The sequence below is a fragment of the Cnephaeus nilssonii genome, assembly GCF_951640355.1.
Source record: "Cnephaeus nilssonii genome assembly, chromosome: 1".
NCBI lineage: Eukaryota > Metazoa > Chordata > Mammalia > Chiroptera > Vespertilionidae > Cnephaeus > Cnephaeus nilssonii.
This window is the reverse complement of record NC_137072.1, coordinates 20,197,434-20,210,765: the sequence shown is the minus strand read 5'-3', so window position 1 is coordinate 20,210,765 and position 13,332 is coordinate 20,197,434.

Below are 13,332 nucleotides of genomic sequence, written 5' to 3'. Positions count from 1 at the left end.
ATGTACACAGGGTCATCGTGGACAGATACAGGCTGTGTCCATGGGAGGAAGACGGGAGCAGTGCTCCCTAGAGTGCACAGTGCACAGTGCACAGCGTGTACAGCTGGGAGTGGCAGCCCAATGAATGCACAAAGACCCACACCGCGGCCTTTCAAATAGACATTTCAGACTGTTAGTGATAAAAAGAATAGTCTCAAGCTCTCATAGGGAAAGAATAAGTCATATCCAGAACCTTAGGAACAAGAATGGTATCAGCCTTCTCAACAGAAACATCAGGACCAGAAGACCATGGAAGGATGCTTTGCAAATTCCAGGGGAAAATTATTTCTAAGCTACAGTTGTACAATCAGTGTTATCAATATTCTTGATTGTCAACAGCCCAATCTATATTGTTAGTTTAAGCAGATAAATTTACTGACCTCACATTGTGTAGGTTGTTCATGAACTTTTCTGGTAAGCGAGAGAATGCAGGCTGTTATGCCACGTTGCCAGGATCCACATCCAAAACCACTATGGGGGCTGCACCCGAGAAAACATTTCCACTAACGCACTTGGCACAGACACCACATTGGCAGCAATGTTAAAAAGAGGCTCCATCATCTACCAAAAAATATGGATTCTACAAACAGCCTCTCTCTCACATTGCTTACTTCCGAATTGAAGCCTCCTACAAGGTATGAGTCACTGGAAGAGTTTAGATAACATGCCTCCTTCCCCCACTCCCAGCAACAAAAGAGCACGCTCTAGATTCGACTTTGGAAAAGTGGAGATGTGGGAATTTTACTAAGGGAAAGGTAATCAAAAGTTACTGGGTGACCCCCAAAATAAACAATATTTACTGAACTAGCCAAGCTGAGTGAGGGTAAAACAACCATTTTCAGGCATTCAAGTTTCAAAAAATGCACCACCCCCTTAACCTTTCTCAGAAATTACTGGAAGACGTTCTCCTACCTACATGAGGGAATAAACCAAGGAAAATGAAGACATGGGGTCCAGGAAACAGGTGTCCATCTTAGACCAGACAAACGGAGCCCCATGATGGAAGGAACCCACAGGTGGATGGCTGGCAGCAGATCGGGAAGCAGCCAGCCCAACCTGGAGCAAGTGGACTCTGGGCCTCTGGAAGGCTGGCTGAGGATGAGGGGGAATGTTGTGAGGGCACTGGCACTACTATTGAGTAGTTTTAAGACAGATCAGTGATAAGAACATAGAAAGCTACACAAACAGGAAAAGAAGATAATTATTAGTTTTAGGGAGAACAAATAAGTTACACAAGAAAAGTATAATGTATAGCCTGAATATTGATTTATCAAAAATGAAGTATTTAGTTATATTGAGAAGATAAGGGAGGGGAAGTATATGCATGTGTGTAAGAGAGTTAAATTCTTATTTTATGTAATAAAAAATCAATATATATTATTTAAAAGTTAAAATTAAAAGCTTAAAAATATTTTAAAATATAACTATAATGTATTTATATGAATAGAAATTACATTTATATTAATTAACATAACTATAATAATAACATAAGCACATTATTATTTTTTAATATGTTTTTATTGATTTTAGAGAGAGAGGAAGGGAGAGAGATAGAGAGATAAAAACACTGATGAGAAAGAAACATTGATTGGCTGCCTTCTGCACATCCTGGGCATGTGCCCTGACTGAGACTTGAACCTGTGACCTTCTGGTTCATGGGTGGATATGTTCACCCATTGAGCCACACCAACTTGGCTATAAGCACATTATTTTAAAATATGGAGGCAAATCCTACATAATTAAGAGGTAATATGCAAATTGACCATCACTCCAACACACAAGATGGATGCCCCCATGTGGTCAAAGATGGCCACACCCATGTGGACACTAGATGGCCGCCACAAGATGGCCAGCAGGGGAGGGCAGTTCGGGGTGACCGGGTCGGTAGAGGAGGGCAGTTAGGAGTGACCAGGCCTGCAAGGGAGGGCAGTTGGGGACAATCAGGTCTGCAGGGGAGGGCAGTTGGGGGCAATCAGGCCTGCAGGGGAGGGCAGTTAGGAGTGACCGGGCCAGCAGAGGAGGGCAGTTGGGAGCGACCAGGCCTGCAGAGGGGGACCCAGGTCTGCAGGGGAGGGCAGTTGGGGGGGACCAGGCCTTCAAGGGTAGATAGTTAGGGGCAACCAGGCTGGCAGGGGAGGGAAGTTAGGGGTGTCCAGGCCAGCAGGGGAGGGCAGTTAGGGGCAATCAGGCTGGCAGGGGAGCAGTTAGGCGTCGATCAGGCTGGCAGGGGAGTGGTTAGGGGGTTATCAGGCTGGCAAGCAGAAGCAGTTAGGGGCAATCAGGCAGGCAGGCAGGTGAGCTGTTGGGAGCCAGCAGTCCTGGATTGTGGGATTGGGCCTAAACGGGCAGTCGGACATCCCGAGGGGTCCCAGATTGGAGAGGGTGCAGGCTGGGCTGAGGGACCATCTCTCCCCACTCCCCTCCCCCCCACCCCCGCATGAATTTTGTGTACTGGGCCTCTAGTATCAAGATAAAGGTTAAAAGCATGAAACTAGTTACCTCTGGGGAGAGTTGTGGGAGGGGACTATTGTTTTTCATTTTAAACTGTGCTGCACTATTTGACTTTAAAATTATGAATATATAGAATTTAACAAAAGTAATGATCACAGAATAAATTCAATACATTCCACATTCCTGTAAGCTCTGGGTCCCAGATTTTAGTTGTTCATTGCTATTCTTATTGCTATGGTATGATGATTAAGACTTTAATTCTGGAACTAATGTGTAAGACTTTAAATGGCATAAATGAGAGATCTGTGTGGTAGGAGGGAAAGCAGTAACAGAGTTATGTTCAGTCTATAAGTGAAGCTAGATTCATGTCTGTTCTGCATAGATAAAAAAATAAGCTCAGGGCATAAGAGTAACTGCAATTTACAGGAGAAATGGTTGCCAAGGGAGACTAGCATGTCCAGCAGGTTAATTTCATGCTGGAGTCATTAAGCTCCTGCAGTGATAGAAACTGGTTAGTCATTGAGGCTCTGAGAGCTGGTGGTTAGAAAACTCATGCCCCTTCATACAGACCTTGCTTGATTCAGTGCATCCCTGGAGATGCACACTAAGATAGCATCCCCCCTTCAGGAATTAATAGTCTAGTGGGAGCATAAAATAAGAAAGGAAATTATGAGAACACAAATGGGTTAAATAAGTTGACCTTTGAAATTCAGAAAAGTGGAAATTCAGTGAGATTTGAGTTGTCAAAAGAGCTTCATGGAGGAGGCAGGACTCATAGCAGACTTTGAAGGGATGTGATAGGAGAGTATGAGGACGAGGAGAGGGCCCACACCTGTGCACACACAGAGGTGGCAATGAGTATGGTGTATTCACATCAGTAAAAAAAAAAAAAAAGGCCTGGATTGCCTTAGGAGGAGTTCTTGTGGAGCATTGAGGCAAGTGTTGGGTAGAAGATACTAAAAGTCAGGAAGGAGAGTTTGTGTTTGATGTGTTGAAGGTGGTAAACTTTAAAACAATTGAGTGATTTTTCTTGATGTATCTTGGCTTCAATATAACTTAGGTTTCTTTTCTCTTAATGTAGAATGAAAATACTAGTTATAGAAAATGCAAGTGTCTTAGATATATTCTGGTATGTCCTATAGGACAGTTGTGTTAGGAGTCAAAGAGCTTGAGACTAGACCCGAATTAAGGTCATGACCTTGACGCTGGTAGTCTGTGTCACCTTGACAGGATGCAAGTTCCTATTCTCCCTGAACTTTGATTGACTTCTTTATCTCTTAAATTGGGCAGATATGGTACACACCTTTTGAGTTTCTCAGTTCTCACCCCCTTTCTCCAGAAATTTTCCCTTGTTCCCCTTCAAGGGATCAATCAGTTGGAAGCCATACAGCCCCACTGCTGATGGCTGATTGCACCTCGGGTACACAACTGACTGAAGCTGGACTAATCATCATCTTTCTTTTGGAAATTTGACATATTTGTGGGCCTGGAATGGTAACTTCTGAATTTAAGAGACTGTATGTGTGATCTATTCCACAGAGCTTTGTAGAAGCAGAAAAGTAGCTTATTTTCAGAAGGAGAGAATGAAGTAAGTATGCTGAGAGATCTGGATGATAGATGGAAAGAAAAAATTCTGATATTCTCATTTTCCAGCATTGATTTCTTTTTTAGGCCCAGCCGCCTTCCTGCATCCTTATAATACATTAACCTTTCCTTCCTTAAGATAATTCAAGTTATTTTTCATTACTTACAAATTGAGGGTCTTAATTCACAGAGGATAATACTAGCTAACTGTACAACTTATAGCATACTGCCCCATATTGCTTGGCCCCACCTCCAAACTCGGACTTCAGTTCTTGCTTGATGGAGATCGCAGTCATCAACTCATCTCCTTTCACCTGCCGCTTCCATCTCCTCTGTAGAGTAGCTTTCAGCATGGTACCCATCACACCATCCTGGTGGGAGCTGTGACTTGGGATTGGAATCCCAGAAGTTACAGCTCCTGCCACCTCTCCTGGACTCCAAGGAAACACTGAGACATGGGCCACAGGGTCTGGCTTCTCCAGCGGCTGGTCAAAGGGCCCAGTAACCTAATCTGGAAGTGTGGCAACGTCCAGCAGTTGTAATAACCACTGGCTGGTTGTGCTGGAAGAGACCTGATAGACCATAGTTTATCCCTCACTTTACGGAGGAGAAGCTAAGGCCAGAGGGCTTGAGAGCCCCATTCAGTGGTCTGTTAGTTAAGTCATAAGTAATCACAAAGATTTAAAAAGAAAAGTTAATCATTTTACTCACATTTATTCCTCTGTGCAGAGAATCTGACTTCTGGTTTATTTGGATTAAGGAGAGAGTATTGAACACCAATAAAGTGGTATGAAAACTCACTGTCAAATTGAGATTAAACACCAGCTTTGTTTCCCCAGTGACTCAAGTAAGGGCCATGAAACTGGGGTCCATGTGATCCCTGTGCCTTTGCCTAAATCTTAATGAGCTTTAAAAGTAGAAATAATACAGGTCATATTCTCAAATCACAATGCCGCAAAACTAGACATCAACAAGCTTTAAGAAATTAAACTGATGGAAATAAAAAAAATCAATCAAAAGGCAAACCCCACAAGCATTTCTAAATAGCATTTGGTTAATAATACAAACAACAGAGAATTTACAAAATAAATAGACATTTAAAAATAATATTTAAACATCTCCATGGTATGTAGCTAAAACTGTTCACAGGATTAAATTCCTTAGTGGTCTTGATAAACATAGAAAGAAAAAGACATAAAGTGAGTAATCTGCTTAAGAGTTTAGAGTAAAGAACAAAACAGACTCAAGGAAAGAGACTACTGAGAGAACAGAGGTATACTGGTGTCTGCTCTCACTGGCTCAGAGAGCTGCTCACCCAATTTTCAGGAATTAGTTGAAGTTTTTAAACACAGTCATTGTTAAAAATTACATTATATAAGCAAACTATTAAAATCAAAAGTAATAAATATTTAAGTCATCACATCCTAATTATTTTACTTCACTTCATTCTTATATATACTCCTGAGTTTATTTATGTCTATTGAGTCTATATGGGGGAAGACTATGCATGGTGTCCAGCTGAGCATCTATTCCTGACTGCTTTTGCTGCTGTCACACTGGTGGCTGGAATCAGCCTTGTGGGAGTATTAACACCTGGTATTTGGCACTGGGGCAAATCAGAGCCATTACTTTTTCCTCCTTGTCTTTTACAGATCTGCTGTTAAAAAATTACCCGCATACCAACGACCAAGCAGTACATAATGTTTTTTAAGGAATATGAATTTTTCCAGCTTGAGATTAGAATAAAAATAAATACAACAGTAAGAAGCTTATAAAGTCTACACTCATTTTGGTGTTGTGAAAAACTCTAGATCTCAGGGATACATTTCTTTGGTTGGGATGTTTACAATTAAATCAATTCTAATTAATGCAAGATGAACCTTGCTACTCAAGAGTGATCTAGGTAACATGTTTCTCTGGATTGGTCATAAGTAAGGACTGGATTGCATGGAAGCTTTCTAGGCAAATCTCTAGGTGCTTCTGGGTTATTCAGAATCTAGAAAAGGGGAGGGGGGATACAGTGCTGTATAAATATAGATTTTTGTCAAATGAAAACACTTTAAAAAAAATTAAGTAGGATGGTGATTCTTAGTGAAAATAAAATGAATAGCAACAGTAAATTCCCTTTTCACCATAGGGGTTATTTTCTTTTGATTTAGAAAAATTCTTAGTAAAAGATTCTTTATAGCAATTTATGTTAAAATATTTTAAGTTGTAAGTTTTGTTTAAAAATAATTAATGTTATTTTAAAATATAAAATTATATTAAAGATATTGGCTTGAGTAAAAACAGCAGGAGCCAGCACACAATTTTGTTAGGTTTTAATAGTTTATTCCTGTTTATTTTTTCAAATTCACTAAATTAAATTGGGAAGGAAAGATTCTCTTAATTCACTTTGGATACCTGATTAACTTTTCTTTACATTTCATCATACTAATTTTTTTATTTTTATTTTTTATTATGTATTTTTTTTATTGATTAAGGTATTGCAAATGGGTCTTTATCCCCTCATGGTCTCCTCATCCTCCCAATCCTGCCCTCACCCTCACCCCCTTTTCTGCATCCATTGCTTATGCTTATATGCATGCATACAAGTCCTTTGGTTGATCTCTCCCCCTTATCCCACCCTCCCCTACCTTCCCCCTGAGGTTTGAGCATCTGATTGATGCTTCTCTGTCTCTAGATCTGTGTTTGTTCATCAGTTTATGTTGCTCATTATAACCCACAAATGAGTGAGATCATGTGAGAGCATTATGCTAAGTGAAATAAGTCATCATACTAACTTTTTAAAGAAATATATTTTTATTGGTTTCAGAGAGGAAGGGAGAGGGAGAGATAGAAACATGAATGATGAGAGAGAATCATTGGTCAGTTGCTCCTCCATGTCCCCCACTAGGGATTGACTCTCAACCCGGGCATATGCCCTGACCTGGTTTATAGGTTGACGCTCAACCTCTGAGCCACATCAGCCGGACTCATCATATTAACTTTTAAACACAATATAGAATGGATTTTGGTGGAAGAGAAATTGTAATATTAATGAAAGTTAATTGACACAAATTTGTCCTTCATGCCCAAGCTGTATTGTGACCCAATGAAGTAAAGAATATATAGTAGAGCAATTTTCTCCCATATGAGAGAATATTATATTTGAGCAGTCTATGCCTTAGTTTATAAGAACTACTTAATTTGTGCCCGAATTTCTTGTTGACTATAGAATATACTCCATTTTTTAATTTCTTTTTTTTTTTTTTGAGTTAGCACTAGGCTTTAGTTTTTGTTAAAACCAAGACATTTCTTATGCTAGTGATTATTTTTTAAAATTCCCTTTAAATAATGCTAAGATTTATTTTCAAGTCAGTTAGGTTTTTAACATGAAAATAAGCTACTGGGATTAACAAAAATGTCTATGAACCAAGTCTGACCTCTGAACTTCCCTTTTAATTTGTTCTTGGCATTGTTGGCTCTTATGCATTCCCTGGGTTTATTAGAGCATGTGAGGCTCTTATGACTCTCAGTTGATATAGTAAAACCTGTTAATGTAAATTTGTTTCTTGTTCTCCATGTGCTTGCCAATTCTTCACACTTGAGTTACTCAGATCTAGATTGAAAAGATTATATTTTGAAAGTACAAACTAAATGATCCTTTCTAATTATGCTAAAATATTTAAGCACTTGGATTTACTTTCAGTCTCCATTAAAGATCTCTGGGAAGTAGGACTCTACATTTTTTTTTTTTTCATTTGCCTTTGAGAGATAATCTAGCTGACTTGCATGTAGAAGTGGAGCTCCTGGCTGAGGGGGACATAATGAGATTTGGGCTACTCTAGTAAACAAAATGGGAATGAAGGACAGATGTTGTGGATCATGCCTCTTACTGGATTCTCAACGTGTACCACTGGTCTAATGGAGTAAGAGCTCAATTTGATTGAAATATGATTTCAAGAGTACTTCTAGAATCCAGGTAGCTCTTTCACCTGCCTTACCCAGAGTAAATAAGTATTTGTTAGGAGATACATTAAAAAAAATCAGAATCTAGAAAAATAGTCTGTGTTTTTGAACTAATTTAATATTCTTACTTGAAATCTTTTACCTTTCTAAATATAAGTTTAAGTAACAATATGGGTTACTTTATTCTTAGAATTTCCTGAGTAAAATTGAGGGTAGTTTATTTATAATTATGTTTATATTTATTTATTGTTTATAGTATTAGAGACGTCCCCATTTCCCTCCTCCCCCACTGCACCCAGTCTCCACCCCACCTCAGGCCTTCTCCACACTATTGTCTCTGTCCCTGGGCTAGGCACATACAGATATGTTCTTTGATTAATCTCTTCTTGCTTCCCGGACCCCACCCTGACTCTGAGATCTATCAGTCTGTTCCATGCATTCATACCTCTGGACCTTTTATGTTCATCAGTTTATTTTACACATGTAAGTGAGGTCGTGTGATATTTATCTTTATCTAACTAGGTTATTTCACTTAGCATAATAATCTATAGGTCCCTCCATTCTGTCACAAAATGTAAGAGATCTTCCTTTTTTATAGCCACATAGTATTCCATTGTGTAAATGTAACACAGCTTTTTAATTCACTCATCTACTGGGCTGTTTTCAGATCTTAACTATTGTAAATAACACTGCTGAACATAGGGGTGCATATATTTTTTCTGATTAGTGTTTCAGGATTCTTAAGATATATTTCCAGAAGTGGGATTACTGGGTTAAATGGCAGTGTCATTTTTAATTTTTTGAAGAAACTCATACTGTTTTCCACAGTGGCTACACAGTCTGCATTTCCAAAAACAGTGTATTAGGGTTCTTTTCTTTCCACATCCTTGCCAGCATTTGTTGTTTGTTGTTTTATTGATGGTAGTCATTTTGACAGGTGTGAGGTGATACCTCATTGTCGTTTTAATTTTATCTCTCTGATGATTAGTGATGATAATTTTTTCATATGTCTATTTTCCATCTGTATGTCCTCTTTGGAGAAGTGTCTATTCAAGTCCTTTGCCCATTTTTAAATTGGATTGTTCCTCTTCCCAGTGTTGAGTTGTATGAATTCTTTGTATATTTTAGAAATTAACCCCTTATCAGATGTGTCATTGGTGAATACGTTCTCCCATATAGTAGATTCTCTTTTAATTTTATTGATGGTTTCTTTTGCTGTACAAAAAGTTTTTAGTTTGATGCAGTCCCATTTGTTTGTTTTTCCCATTGTTTTTCTTGCCTTAAGAGATGTATCAGGGAAAGTATTGCTATGTGATATGTCTGATTGCACTGCCTTATGTTTTCTTCTAGGATTTTTATAGTTTTGCGACTTACATTTAAGTCTTTTATCCATTTTGAGTTTATTCTTGTGTATGGTGTAAGTTGGTGGTCTAGTTTCATTTTTTGCATGTACCTGTCCAATTTTGCCAACACCATTTATTGAAGAGACTGTCTTGACTCCATTGTATGCTCTTGCCTCCTTTGTCAAATATTAATTGAGCGTAATGGCTTGGGTTGATTTCTGGGTTCTCTGTTCTGTTCCATTGATCTATATGTCTGTTCTTGTGCCAGTACCAGGCAGTTTTGAGAACAGTGGCTTTGTAGTATAACTTGATATCCTGTATTGTGATCCCTCCAACTTTGTTCTTCTTTCTCAAGATTGCTGCACCTATGCAGGGTTTTTTTGGTTTCATATACATTTTTGGAGTGTTTGTTCTAGATCTATAAAATATGCCATTGGTATTTTAAGGGGGATTGCATTGAATCTATAGAATACTTTGGGTAGTATGAACATTTTAATGATGTTAATTCTTCCAATCCATGAACACTCTATATACTCCCAGTTGTTTTTATCTTTCTATATTTCTTTTTTCAATGTCCTACAGTTTTCTGAGTATAGGTCTTTTTTCTCCTTGTTTAAATTTATTCCTAGGTATCTTATTTTCTATTTTTTGTTGCAATGGTAAATGGGATTATTTATTTAGTTTCTCTGAGAGTTCATTATCTATAATAATGAAAGGGTAATATGCTAATTAGACAGGACGTCCTTCTGGATGTCATTCTGGACCACCTTCTGGACAAAGCTGTGGCCGGAGCAAAGCCCAGGTCCTGGGTGCCTGCCAGTGGCTGGAGCAAAGCCTGGGTCCCGGGTGCCAGAGGGAAGCTGGTGCCGGCAGCTGGGGGAAGGAAGGTCTACTCTTGCACAAATTTTGTGCATCGGGCCTCTAGTTAATACATAAAATGCTGTCAATTTCTGGATTTAATTTTTTTATCCTATTACTTTGCCATATTTATTTCTTAAATCTGTTAGTGTCTGTGGAATCTTTAGGATTTTCTATGTACAATATCATGTCATCTTCAAATAATGACAATTTTACTTCCTCCTTTCCAATTTTGATGTCTTTTATTTTTTCTTCTTGTCTGATCACTGTGGCTAGGACTTCAAGTATTATGTTGAATTAGAGTGGTAAAGGTGGTGTTTTGTTCCTGATCTTAAGGGAAATGTTTTTAGTTTTTGCCCATTGAGTACAATGTTGGCTGTAGGTCTGTCATAGAGGGAAGTTTATTTTTGTATCATGAAAATTTATCCACTGGAAGCAAGTTTGACATCTTAAAGATGAAGCAGCAGTATCTTCTAATGAAGACTCCAAGAATGTAATCAGCATATTAATAAACCTGCCCATCATGAATTTGAAATCCATTAATTGCCTAATGTTTGTCAACTATTCACAGATCAGGACTGTATTGACACTGTCTCAGTCTTTTAACTTGATTAACTTCTGGCTATTGACTCATTAGGTGTTGTTGGTAGATAGATCAAAGGGTATTGAGATTAGCAAAAATTTAAGTAATGGTTGTCTGCTAGAATTACAAAAGCAGATTCTTTAAAAAGTACCATTTGTATAAATTTTAGAAAACCTCGAATTGTTATAATGATGAATTAACAATCAAATCTGTCATTACCAGAACAGCTACTACTAGATTCATCTTAACTTAGAATATCAGCTAACCGATGATCCTTAGTATAAATAAGATGCCCCCACAGAGCATACAATTTGGTTAATATATTATAGTTATTACTGCAGGATTTTGCTTTGTTAGGTGTCAGTCAACCAGAAAGAAAACAGTAAGAATCTTTCACACAATACCTGTGCAGATGGGTTGGGAGTGGAGCTAAACTCCCTTCTTTTGAACACAGAAGAGATAAAGATTGATAATACATGTTTACTTGCATCAATTACCAATTAGTTTTTATCCAGATGAGCAAGTACAATAAATTTGTTATGTTCTGGTGCTACTGTCTTTGTGAAGCTGGCATATATGTGAAAATTCTAGAAAATTATTATTCACTTATTCATGTTTTCAACATATATTTGTGCAATGAGATAATAGAGGAGGTTGGACATATAGGCAGGTTCCAGGCCTTGTAGAGTCTTATAGACTATGGCAAGGAGTTTGGACTTTATTGTCAGCAAAAAGGGAGCCTATCTAAGGATTTTGAACAGGAAAGTAAGCGACATATTTAATTTACTCTCTAAAAATATCACTGTACTGAGTATAGAATAAACTGTAGTAAGAGTTAGGGGGTTATTGCAGGAGTCAAGGCAAGGAAGGGTGGCAGCACGAATTAGGGTAAGGACAATGCGACAGAGAGAAGTAGGCAGACCTATACAATTTAGGTTCTGTAATCTGGAAATCAGCAGTTGAGTGAACAGATAATTTGAACTCCACTTAATACCTAGTTGTTTTTTTCTTACATGAAAGGTAAACTTTACCCTCTTCTTATTTTTCACCCGAAGTTTTTGAAAAGATCTACAAATCAATGCCATCTCATCTATTCTATAGTTAAGTTATTGAACAGAAGTATACTATGTGTGTGCAAAACATACACCATGAAATACTAAAAATGATGTCCTGACATAACTTTAAAAAAAAAATCCTCACCCAGGATGTTTTTCATTAATTCTAGAGAGAGAGGAAGGGAGAGTGAGAGAGAGAAAGAGAGAGAGGGAAACATCGATATGGGAGAGAAACATTGATCTGTTGCCTTCTGCATGCACCCTAACTGAGGATCAAACTGCAGCTTGGGTATGTGCCCTGACCAGAAATTGAACCCATAACCCTTAAGTGCATGGGATGATGCTCCAACCAACTGAACTACACTGGCCAGGGCCTGACATAACTTTTTTTTTTTCATTATTGTTGAAAGTATTACAGATATCTCCTTTGTGTTTTTTTCCATTGACGCCCTCCACACCTGACCCTCCCAGGACTTCACCACTCTGTTGTCTGTGTCCATATATGCATATAAGTTCCCCAGTTAATCACTTCCCACCCATCTCCCTATCCCTGTCTTTCCTCTGAAGTTCTTCAGTCTGTTCCATGCTTCTATGTGTCTGGGTCTATTTTGTTCATCAGTTTATTTTATTCATTAGATTCCACATATGAGTGAGGTCATGTGATACTTCTGTTTCTCTGACTGGCTTATTTCACTTAGCATAATACTGTCCAGGTCCCTCCATGCTGTTGCAAATAGTAAGAGTTCTTTCTTTATTACAGCTGCATAGTATTCCATTGTGTAAGTGTACCACAGCTTTTTTATTTTTTATTTCAGGGAGGAAGGGAGAGGGAGAGAGAGGTAGAAATATCAATGATGAGAGGTGCCTCCATCAATAGGGTGCCTCCTGCACACTCTACACTGGGGATCAAGCCCACAAACCCTTTGGTCAGCAGGCCAACACTCTACCCACTGAGCCTACTGGCTAGGGCTGTACCACAGCTTTTTTATCCACTCATCTGCTGATGGGCACTTGTGCTGTTTCCAAATCTTAGTTATTATAAATTGCACTTCTATGAACATAGGGGTGCATATATTCTTTCTGATTGGTGTTTCTGGTTTCTTAGGATATATTCCTAGAAGTGGGATAACTGGGTCAAATGGAAGTTCTTTTTTAATTTTTTGAGGAAACTCCATACTGTTTTCTACAGTGGCTGCACCAGTTTGCATTCCCAATAGCAGTGTACTGAATGTTTACAAATCAATAAATGTGATATATCACACAAACAGATTGGGAGACAAAAATCACATGATCATATCAATTGATGCAAAAAGAGCATTCAACAAAGTCCAACACCATTTTTTGATAAAAATTCTCAGCAAAGTTGGAATAGAGGGATCATACCTCAACATAATAAAGGCTATATATGACAAACCTACAGGCAACATCACACTGAATGGGCAAAAACTAAAACCATTTCCCCTAAGAA